Source organism: Apodemus sylvaticus, chromosome 2 (assembly GCF_947179515.1).
Source record: "Apodemus sylvaticus chromosome 2, mApoSyl1.1, whole genome shotgun sequence".
Taxonomy (NCBI): domain Eukaryota; kingdom Metazoa; phylum Chordata; class Mammalia; order Rodentia; family Muridae; genus Apodemus; species Apodemus sylvaticus.
In genome coordinates this window covers 25438216-25450705 of record NC_067473.1, presented here as the reverse complement: position 1 = coordinate 25450705, position 12490 = coordinate 25438216, and the positions used below count along the sequence as shown (strand labels likewise).

The window sequence follows — 12490 nt, the reverse complement described above, 5'->3', positions numbered from 1 at the left end:
ACAGCACTGGAACTATTCTATTGGTTTACCTGAGATGGCTTGCACCTCTCTGACTGGGAGCCTCAGTTGCACAACCCAGGATGCCAGGGTGTTACAGTCCACATCTGCAGATCGCCTTCATCCTCCCTGGAAGCCTGTCCTAAAGGAAATGGGATCACACTTCACCAGGGGGATTTGGAACAGGAGCAACTTCCTGACTGATGGTTTCCTCCAATAGAATCTTTATAAAAATAGAGTTGCTTCCTATTTGTCAGTTTTTGTGTCTGTTTTTTTTAATTGAATGAAAATACACAGGATAGATTTTTTCAAGACTCTTTTCATGAATTTATATGCTTGTGTTGTTAAACAGAGACAGTTTATTGCATATTTAGAGACAACTTAAAATGCTTCAATTTTTTTCCTAACAATTTAGCACACAGCAAAGGTCTTGCTCTTATCTCTTAAAGGATCTCAAAAGTGCTTTAGAAAAATAATAAGCAGAAAATATTATGCTTATGGGACAATAAATGATTGAACATAAATAATATTACTTTCTCATTATTAGCTATTTGATACAAACCTTGAAAAACCCAGAATTGAATTTCAAAAGCAAGCCTTTACTTTGCTTATGGATTGATGGGTGCTCTAGGAAGCTGGCAAATGAAGATAAATATGAAGTGTCATTTCCATCTAGTGGCCACTTTGTGTCACTGCCACCATTTGAGTCAGAGCTGAATCTCAGCTCTGATCCCAGGCTCTGTAAACAGTTAAGCAGCCCTGGAAGGGGGAGAGTCCATTCTTCCTGCTTAGGAGCCAATCAGAGGTTACCAACTAGAGCCAATGAGAGACTCTCAGACAGATGCTAGTGCTTAGACAGTATCCTTTCACTTTTTGTTTACTAATTGAATTTCATCTTGGTGACAGAATGTGATCCCACTGATAAACCGCTTTGAAATTTATTAAAACTTCTTTTTGAAGTGAGTTTTTGTGACATTCTGTGGGCACTTGATGAACTTACTATTTTTCTTTTTATATTTGTGTGAGCGTGTAAATTTCCAGCTAACGCAGCAAGTTTAAATATGGGGTTTCTCCACCTTCTCATAAGCTTCCTTTATTCCTGACATTATTTTGCTGACACAGGCAACAGAGACTTGGCCTCTCTAACTTTGATTCATTGCTTCTTTCTGTGCTGACATTTTTGCCTGTATTTACAGTGACTCCCACTGCCCTCAAGTCTCATTTATCTACCAATTCCCTTTTATTGTTTCAGGAAAGAATTTGTTTGGTCTCTGTCTGTATCTGTCTCATATGCATGTGTGCACACACAGGTGAATGTAGAGTCCATGTTGGGTTCCCTCTATTACCCACACTTTCCCTTTTTATACAGGGTCTCCCTTTGGAGCTATAGCCTGCCGATTTGGCTATACTGTCTAGCCAGCGAGCGGTTGGTATCCACAGTGTCTCTTCTTTGGAGATGTAATCATCATGGATGCCATGTTAAATCCATGCCTGTTTTAAAAATTATTCTGCCTTCTCTTGTCAGAAACTACATCTCAATAGTTTTGCTGCTTCCTATTTGTTCTTTAGCAAACAGGATACTTAGTGTTGTTACTGTTGGGTTTGATAATCATGTTGCTTCATGCATCTCTGGTGGATCATCACTTTAGCGTGCACGCGCGCGCGCGCGCGCGTGTGTGTGTGTGTGTGTGTGTGTGTGTGTGTTTGTGTTTCCCTATGTGCACTTGCCACACGTGTGCAGTTGTACATGGAGGAGGGTGTCAGACTCCTCAGAGCTGGATATCATTGTGAGCCAGCCATGTGAGTGCTGGGAACTGAACTCAAGTCCTCTGGAAGAACAGCAAACATTCTCAACTGCTAAGCCATTACTTCAGACAGGCAAAAGCTTTATGATTTTTGAGTATGTGAACTCCACATAATCTCATGTCAATAGATACTTAGTTCTTATTTCAAGTGAGGCTAGACTCCACTCTTTTACTTGTTTATTTACACACTGTCAGCTTGGATTGCACAGGTTTTTGAGCTATTCTGACTTACATCCCAGGCCTATGTCCCTTGTTACTTGATGTTTCTCCTGGCCAAGTGCTCATGGTCCGTCTCTCATGGTGGCTCCCTCCTCCTTTGGTCTCCTCTCTTCTCTCTCTCCTGTTTACACTTGTAGCCCCAAGTCAGATAACTAAAAACACACCTACCTCTATCTATTGCCCAATGCCAGGCTTAGCCTTTTATTTGCCAATTAACTTGTGGAGCAAGGTAACACAGCATCCCTTGGTGTAAATGAGAATCTCCTCATGGGGCAACCAGATCTTGAGGTATAAACTTTAGCATTTGGGAACAAGCAGCACCAGACCAACCTCCTACTGCTATGAAATTGATCAAAGCCATGTGATTATTTTCATGAACACTTCTTAGATATTAAAATTTTGGAAACACGTCAGGATGAAGTATCTCTGAAGTGACATTTGGACATCCATGTGGTTAGTGCTACGAAGAAGGGAGCATGGGTCCATTCCACTCCTGCTGCTGAATGCAGCTGAAGCTCCTAAGAACTCCTGTTGGCGTGACTGGGGATGGAATGCACATGTCTGCTATGTTTTGTCAGTGGTTTGAGCTCATGATAAGTAATATTGTTAAGATGTAATGTGTCATGTGACTTGAAGTGCTGTGAAGAAAGCACCCATTGTCTCTGGGACCAATCATCGTGTGGTCGCTGTGGCTTGTGCTAGAAATTGGCCAAGGAAAATAGTTAGGCAAATTTTATGTTGTATATCTTCCATCATCAATTAATATAATTATGATTACTTTCTGTTTGCAAAATCTCTTCCTCATATGGACAGCACATTGGTTTTCTGTCTTGGTTTCCAGGAATACCCAAGACACAATTCACATATCAAATGATGCTCAAGAAGGAAGAACAAAGTATAAATACTCTAGTTCTTCTTAGAAGGGGGAACAAAATTCCCACAAAGTGTGTAGCAGAGACTGAGGGAAAGACCATCCAGAGACTACCCCACCTAGTGATCCATCCCATATACAGCTACAAAACCCAGACACTATTATTGATGCCCACAAGTACTTGCTGCCTGGAGCCGGATATAGGATATAGATGTCACCTGGGAGGCTCTGCTAGTACATGCCAAATACAAAGGGGGACAGTTTCAGCAAGCCACTAAAGAGGATCACCAATAGTGGAGGAAGAGAAAGGATACAAGGATCTGAAGGGGTTTGCAGCACCATAGGAGGAACAACAATATGAGCCACCCAGTACTCCCAGAGCTCACAGGGACAAACCCATCAACCAGAGAGTGCACTCACAAAAAAGGACCTAGCCTGGCTGGACTCTGAAAGACCCAACAAACATCTGAAACTGTGGATGCAGATATGTGCACCCAATCAATGACAGAAGCACCTGATCCCTGTTAATGAGCTAGGGAACGCTGAAAGAAGCTGAGGGCAATCCAGGAGGAGGACCAGCAGTCTCAATTACTCTGGACCTCCAGAATCTCTCAAACACTGGCCCACCAAACAGGCAGCATGCACCAGCTGATATGAGGCCCCCAGCATACATACACTAGAGGTCTGCCAGGCCTGAGTTCATTTAGAGCTGTTTTACCTAACCCTCAAGCAATAAGAGGGTCCAGGGAATTTAGAGGTCAGGTGGGGGTGGGGTGGGGACATCCACGTGGAAATGGGGGAGAGGAGGAGGTATGGGATATGGATCAGTTGGAGGGTGTACAGGAGGTGGTGGGGTGGGGTATAAAATATGGAGTGTATGAAAATAACTCATTAATTAACTAATGCACAAAGTGGCTTCAAAGAAAGGAGTCAAGATTTACAAATCAATTTTTCATTCATAAATAAATAAAAAAACAGGCTTTAAAATGACAGTTAATAAAAACAGTAAAAAGCATGAGCAAAAATGAAAAGTAATAAGAACATATAACATCCCAATAACCTAACAAATAGCAAAACAATAAAAAACAGAACTTCAACCAAAAGTCTAACAGTAAATTATATGAAGCACAGTTCTCTCACTGCACTCTTAGGAACACAGAGGTACAGCCTGTTTCTCCTCTTGGACACTTGGTGGCAGGGCAGTCCTCAGTTCTCTCTCAAGGGGTGTTGTCAGAGCAGGAAAGGGAATGACATCCTGAATCAGCTGGCTCATTGGCTGGGTAGTTAGGGCCTATTCGCCCTGAGGAATTGAATTATGTAGAGGAAGATTCATCCAAGAAATTATGTGGTTGTTGAGGATGGTGTTCAGCAGGGGGCTCCTGAGGTGGAAAATCATTCTGCAGGAGACACTCATCCGGGTCTGTGGAAATTTCAGCTCTTGCTACCATTTCTGGAACCTGGAAGAGGAAGGCAGCTATTAAGATAGAGGCTTGGTGGGGACATAAATGTCAGCTGTCTGGCTTCTGCCTCCCACTACCTCAGCAGGAAAGTTATCACTGATCTTTGAACTGACACCATTGCTGTTATAACTGCAGGCAGGGCAAAATATTCAGCAACACTCACAAATACATAGGCTGACAAGATGTCACTCAGACTTCTATCAGAGCAAACCAATAAATGGACAATGGGAAGAGACATCATTGGGTTCCCCCAAAAAAGCAGAAGGCCACATGCCACCCTGATCAATTAAAATGAGAAGCACTCAATGATGTTTCCATTTGGTTGTTATTCCTGCAAGTTGTTTCCCACCTGGGAAGTCATACATCCCTTGCATGACCTCTGTCACAGGACCTATATTTTTTTTCCTTTTTTAAAATTATATATTTTTATTTTCTATATTCTTTGTTTACATTCCAAATGATTTCCCCTTCCCCCCCTCCCCATATGTCCCATAAACCTTATCTCCACTCATTCTCCAATCACCACTCTCCTTTTTCTCTGTCCTGATACTCCCCTCCAATGCTAGATCAAGCCTTTCCAGGATCAGGACCCTCCCCTTACTTCTTCATGGGAGTCATTTGTTATGCTAATTGTGCCTTGGGTATTCAGAGCTTCTGGGCTAATTAATATCTACTTATCAGAGATTGTATTCTATATGTATTCTTTTGTGGTTGGGTTTCCTCACTTAGGATGATATTTTCCAGATGCAACCATTTGCCTAAAAATTTCATGAATTCATTGTTTTTAATTGCTGAGTAGTATTCCATGGTGTACATATACCACATTTTCTGTATCCATTCCTCCACTGAGCGACATCTGTGTTCTTTCCAGCTTCTGTCTATTATAAATAAGGCTGCTATGAACATAATGGAGCAGTACACGACCTATAATTTGCTCAAAGCTTTGCATGGCATCTCACCTATAATGAGCACATGCAGGAATGTGACAGGTTATTCATCTGTCACCCTTATTGTACTGTAGTTTCAAGCAGAGCAGCAAAATACCCTTGCCAACAATTCAGTATCTCACAAGAGCCTAATATCCCAGAATACTTGCACATAGACAAAGCAATGTACAACCACATTCCATGAGGTCAGTGACTGCTTGAGCGTGTGGATTAGAAAGGTGCTAGGTGAAAGCAAAGATGGATCCAATGGAAAAATGGTATAAAACAGTATTAGCCTGATTGAACTGGTTGTCCCTACCTGATGTTGGGTTTGGAGGTTGCTGGTCTTCTCCTGTTCGTCTTTACCATTCATATTCAAGCCAACCAAGTATTTCTCTATGAGAGACCAGTCAAGAAGTACTTATTTGCTCTCCTGCATCAGCATGAACCTTCTTTTCTTCACAAGCATTGTCTCCATGAGGAGCCGGCTATGCAGGTTGCTGGAAGCACACTCTGTATAGTAAGATCCTCCTCCATTCATACTTACAGGTCCCATTAAGCCCACCAGGACCCAGGTTTCCCTGAAGACCTAATACAATACATCTTAATACATCCATCACAGCTGCACAAATAGCAAACAGCAATTTGAGGTAGTAAGGATTGCTGCAGCCCAAATACCAGTAAGTGTCCACGTCTCTCCAAAAGAAAGGGGGATCTTCAACTATCCATGACAGCCCAAAGCAACAGGGCAACATCTATTAGTAGGGAGCAAATCCCATCAAAGAAGGTCAGTAGAACCAAGAGGAAAGCATTCTATCCTTGTATTATATCACAGTCAGGTCTATAAACCCTGCCTGAGTACCAGAGACCTTGTACTGCACAATAACCCTCTCATGAACTAAATCACTTTTCTATCTAGAGACTCCTGAGTATGCCTTGATAATACTGGGAGGGGTAACAGTCTCTTACAGACTTATAAAAGGTGAGTCCAAAATCCCAAGGCACACTGTTGACTAAACATCAGAAGGGATAGAACCAGACCTGCAGACTCTCCAGTCCAGAAAGAAAGGAAGGCAGAAATGGCCTTTCCACAACTGCTGGCCTCCCTCACTGGTACTTACCTATAGAAGTTAATCTCCTTCTTGAGATCCTGGATGTTGTCTCGGGCCTCAATCTTCTCCATCTCTAAGTTGTGAAGAAATGGCTTGATCTCCTTCTCCTTTAACTCCAGTTGTTCATACATTGGATTCAGCCTCTGGAAGGTCCTGTTCCCAGGAGCACAGAACTCCATGAATGTGGATGGTTAAGAATACATCATCTCAGGCTGGGTCCTGTCCTACCCCAGGCCCAGAAAACCACATTCTAGATTCTATATACTGGGATATTCTTCCACTTTGGAAACTTGTTTTTCTGTCTCCGGGGTAGCAGAAGCTAGGCATCCAGGTGGAGGGTGCCAGGTCTCCCTGTGTTCGCTCAGTAGGGCTGGAGATGCAGTCTAAGCAGCTATAATCTCATGAGTCTAGGCCACAGATCTTTGCCCATCAGAAACCTGGGATATATTTCCTGTTTTCACAACAGGGATTCTAAATCCTGAGTAACTTATACCTTAGAGACGGACATTACACATAATTGTGGAGATGAGACCAGACATCATCACATCTTTATAATCTGCCCAGGAGATACAAATGTAAGAACAATTGTGACCCCAGAGCCAAAGAACAGTGTTGACGGGGGCTCCCAGAGTTCAGCACTAACATATACTTGAAACTGTCTTATAGGTAAATCATCAAGACAAAACACAGACCCCTAGTTTCCAAAGTGTGAAGGGAAATATAAACATACAAAGTGCATGCACAGGCAGGTGCATGTGCACACACACAGACACACAGAATTAGACACACATACAAGGAGAAATGGAAACAGAGTCAGAGAATGAGAGAGACAGAGATAGAAACGGAAAGAGCACAATGAGATGCAGAAGAAATGCATGCAACATTACTGTCTCAGAGTATAAGGTCCACAAAGAGGAACAGGCAGAGCATCAGGCGTCTAGTCAAGCACTGAGATGAACAATGTAGACCAGGCCTCTCCAGCTGCTTCCAGGAGCTTCCAGCACTCAATCGTCTGCCAGGCAATTACAAACACTCAGCACAAACTCACAGCTCCTACAAACTCACAAATCCACCTCATACCAAGGGCTTTCCAAATGTACTCTGGGACTCATTTTCCACTATTTCTATCCCTGAATTCCTCATTCCCACAACAAGTCCCTCTTTTCCACTGGAGGGATCAGAAGAGTCCATTTACCACATTGCTCCTGAGCAAGCTTCAGGTTCTGCCTTTCCTCTAAGAAGTATTTTGGGACATGAGGCTGGGCACAGGGACATTCTGGTGGTACAGTTTCCTAGAAAACCCCTCCTTAAAAGGGTAAGATGAGGGTGACATTGCTGACCCCAGACTGACACCACTGTGTTTGGAGCAATGCACACCTCTTGTTCATGGCTCCCTCTGTGATGGAGATCAGGCGATCATTCACCTCGTTTCTCTCCTGGGTAATGAGCTGCAGCTCTGTGGTCAGCTTCTCCTCTTCCTTCTTGGCCTGCTTCTTGCTTAGGACAGTTTCAGGGGATGATGTCTGCCGGCCAGCCCCTGTAGGTAGAATAATACTGGTGAACTTTCATGGTGGGGACACAGAGTGTAGACAGACAACCCTGAGACCTGTACAGAAGGACAACAGGCCTAGAACCCAGTGACACCACACAGGGTTTGGTTCAGGCTTGAGATGCCTCCTCAGTGCATCTCAGATCTCCCATCACCGTATAGAGACCTGGAGATGTAAGCAGACAGTTGTGTCCTCTGTTTCCCTACACATGCTTAAGATGACCACAGAGATGGCTTTCATGGCTTATTAACATCTGCACAGGGTGCATCTTGGCTTCAGAGTCCTCAGTCCTGTGGTTATACAAGTCAGATGATAAATTCATGGTCCACAAATATATGAGTACTTGGAGATGTTCAAATCTCCTACCCTGTTACTTGATGCACAGGATATGGGATTATAACATCATGCAGTGTGAGAACATGCTCAACACACTGATAAGATCCCCCTCCTGAAACACCAAACACCCCAGAAGTATCAATTGAATCACATCTCTGTCTGGGTGTATCCCCTGCTACAGATTTTTGTATGTAGTACAGAAATGCTTCCTACCCACAGCTGGTGACAAAAAAAGGTAGGGTGGGAACTGTCAGGGTGAGGAAAACATCAGGTCATGGCCTGGAGCACAATTCTCTCCCTGCTACTACTGTCAGATAGCCACTGAAGCTAAATGAAGCCATGAGAGTGAAGTGCAGTGATGCCCTGCCCTAAATTTGCATAGGTTAGACCCTCTGTGACTCCTGATGCTCTCATTCTGTCCCCTGTAACACCCACTATGCCCACTGAAAGTAAAGACTTGGAGTTCACAGAATAACAGCTTTGACCTTGCCATCTCCTGCCTTAAGGACTAGAGAAAATAATGTTCTGAAATCCTTGATTTTCAAGAATTGCGATAATCATGAAAGTTCTTTTCCTACACAGACACTGCAGTTCCTGTGCCTCATTGTTAGAAAGGCCAGCTCAGGCCACCCCTGCACATCCACTTCCCCGAACTTACTCCGCATTCCCCAAGACCATCTCCTTCGTCCTTCAATACTTTCAGAAGAAAGAGCAGTTTCCTTCCTCCTCTCTCTAGTCTCTCTCCCATCTACCCTTGCTCTCCCAAAAAGCTTTCTCAGTCGGGCAAACATGTCTATGGAAGTATCCTCTAGACACTGACTGAGAAACCTCAGTGTACGTGTTGTTGCTACAACACTGGTGACATCACAGAGGATGCCAAGAACTCTCTAGGAAACAATAGAATGTCCAAGAAGGGACTGCTGATGTCATGGGGTACAGCCATTGGCTCCCTGCTAATGTTCTCCCTATACTGATAGAAAGCTGAGCTGCCCTTTCCTGGAGTCTCCCCTGGGGCTTAGCCATGGAGCCCATCCTCCTTCCAAAGCCAGGGTTTTCTCTAGGCTTGATTGGCAACACCCAAGTCATCCCTATGTATCTTTCTGAGTGCTTACTTTTCAAAACCTTCTCAGAAATGTCTCATCCTACCTCAGAATTTTTGCAATCAGCTATATGAACTATTAAAATCTGCTGAGAACTCACTCCAGTTTTAATATGCAGTCAAAAGTTCTTCTTTCTCATCATGTACAGGTTCATGAAATCACATCCAGGCAGTTCCTGCAGGGCAGGTTGCAATGTCGGTGTGTGTTAGGGGGGACAGTCATGAAGCCCTGTGTTTAGCATTTCAAAATTGCACCAAGATGCCTTAGGAGAGAGAGAGAGTAACAGTATCTTTGTGTTGGCAATAATTTGAGATCTGTTGTTAGGGAAAACTAGAATATTTGAGCCACCAATGGAAAGGCCCTCAGGCTGAGTTGAGGCTCTCATCTCTGCACCAGAGTCACCAAAGGAGGATTGCTTACAGCCCTCTGTAAGCTACAAAATGAGATTCTGTTAGAACAAAATAAAATAGTCAACAGCAATAACGTATGTAGGATAAAATAATAGATATAGGTTAGTGCACAGAACATCTCTGTTTGGGTTCATGATTGGCCCCATAAACCACACAAATACTTATCTAAGGAAGATAGGGCAGTTTTATTGAATTCAGACCTTAATACTGTTTGATCAGAATGATAGCTAATGTTTTGGTTGTTAAGCAATGACCCAAAACATTTGTCTTTGTCAACTTATAAATTCAAAACAAGACAAAGCAAAACCAAACAAAACAAAACAACCACAAGTAGTTCATATGAAGTGGTCAGTTCTGATCAGGCCATTTCAGATATAAGAGTGCATAGTGGATCTTAATTTGATGGGTCTCATGTAAATGTTTTAGAACCTTGTAAGTTTAACAAACATCATACTAAACACAGCAGGATTTGATCACCATGACTTTGCTCTGAGACATGTTTGTTTTTCTGTGTCAATGATTGGCAGGCATATTACAGCAACAATCTGAAATTGCATACAAGCATGATGACTTGAACCTCAGATCCCAGAATCCACAAAGGCTTGAATGTGCTTGTGGGCATCTGTAGCCCCAGCGCTCCTACGGAAAGGAAGCTGGCAGAGACAGGAGAGTCCCTGAAGACTTATGGATCAGCCAGCCTGGCACACAGAGCAGCACATGACAAGAGAGCCTGTCTCAAAGAAGGTAGAAGGTGAGACTGATGTTGTGTCCCATTGTTGTGTCTTCTTTCTACCACATATGTGTAATGGCACATGTGTGCCTACACTCACATTCACAAATAAAGAATAAAACAAGAAAACAAAAAGTTAAGCTATAAGGATATAATACCAGCTGTGTCCATATGACCATTTACAGAAATGAGGACTATAAATGTCATGAGTGATTTTGTCCCATTTTGTTAAGGATACATTTGTACATGTATACATAGGATAGATGTCTATGTGTGCCTATGTGTGTCTTCTTGTATATAACATCCATGTTTTTCTTCCTTTCCTTTTATTATATAACATACCATTGAGTTGATATGAGTACTTAAGTTTTTAATCTATATTAGCATATTTAAACTGTAAACATTCCAAAAGGGACTTCACTATTTTTTCTTGGAGAATAATTAATGTGCTTAGTTTGTATGGGGATAGTTATATCATGTTAGGTAAAATTACAATACCGTTGTCTTTTTGTTTGTTTTAGGACAGGTTCTCATAGATACCCAGTTTGTTTTATATCAGAAAGGATCAGTATCTATGTAGCTCAGGATAGCTTTGAACTTCTGAACTGCTTAGTGAACATCCCAACTTTAAGCACTACATCTGTGTACCATCATGTCCAACTTATGTGGGGCTGGGACTCAAAGCAGGGCTTCATACCTGCCAGGAAATCACCTCCCAGTTATGCTACATTCCAAGCACTTTTATTGTTTTTATTTGGAAATTAAGTGTAACATAGGAAGTGGTTGGGTGTCAAAGGGGAAAGCATGTGATGGGTGGTCTCCATTACCCACTTAATGGGATCTAGAATGACCTGAAAAATATATTTCTGATTGTGTTTGTGAGAATGTTTCCAGAGATTAGCTGAACGTCCATCCTCAGATTGGGTGGCCCCATCTAATAGGCAGCCCATATGTAGAGAGGGTCAAGGAAAGCCCAATGTGTGCCTGCCAACCTTCAATTCTTCCTGAGTGCATCTGTCATTACTTTTGCCATGCTCCCCAATATTATACTCAAGGTTCTTCAGCCTTCCAACATGATCTCAATATAAAGGATCAGAGACTCTTGTGGGGAGTGGGGTGAGAGAGGGAGGAGAGCCTTGTGTCCTGTGTCTTCAGTGCTGAGACATCCAACTCTGTGGACTGAGTAGCCACTGAGTTCTTGTCTCTAAAGTAGTGGTTCTCATAGGGTCCCCAATGGAAAGGACCCAAGGAGCTGAAGGGGTTTGCAGCTCCATAGGAGGAACATCAGTATGAATCAACCAGTGCCCCCAGAGTTCCCACGGACTAAAGCAAGAACCCAAGAGTACACATGGCTCCAACAGCATATGTAGCAGAAGATGGCCTTGTTGGACAGCAGTAGGAGAGAATCTCGGATTCCAATGAGTAAAGGTGCTACTCATTGTAATAGTAGTATTTCCATTTTTACACATGGAAACCTACTTAAGGACAGCCAGCTAGTCAAAAGCAATAAAGTGTGTAGGATAAAATAATAGATATAGGTTAGTGCACAGAGCATCTCTGTTTGGGTTCATGATTGGCCCCGTAAACCTACTTAAGGAAAGCCAGCTATGCTCCCATGCTAAGTAGCATGAATTCAACCAGGAAAAGTGGCAGGCAAACAGCCAACCAGGACGTTCTGCATGCAGAAGTGATTGGTTTGTTTCTGAGCTGTGGGTGGGTCCTGGAGCTCTATGGAAGATACCCGGGCATGACTTATGCCCAGCCTCCTGTGCTCCTGCCTAGATCACAGCTTCTGGCAGGGAGAGCCGTTGGATCCCAGGATTCCATAGCGTGGTAATCTCCATGGAGAAGGAGGCAACAGCAGGCCTCTTTGGAGAAAGACACAGGTCTGGTCCTCTTTACCCTCCCCTGTCCCCAGTCCCACTGCCCTAGGAACCCGCCTAGTGCCAGAAGGTCAGGAAGGCACCATCAGCC

The 12490-nt window shown here is 43.2% G+C and overlaps 1 pseudogene; it reads right to left on the bottom strand.

Moving 5' to 3' along the window:
• Positions 1-4205: 4205 nt before the first annotated feature.
• On the bottom strand, positions 4206-9067 carry LOC127677771 (disks large homolog 5-like; annotated as a pseudogene).
• Between the last annotated feature and the right edge of the window lie 3423 nt (positions 9068-12490).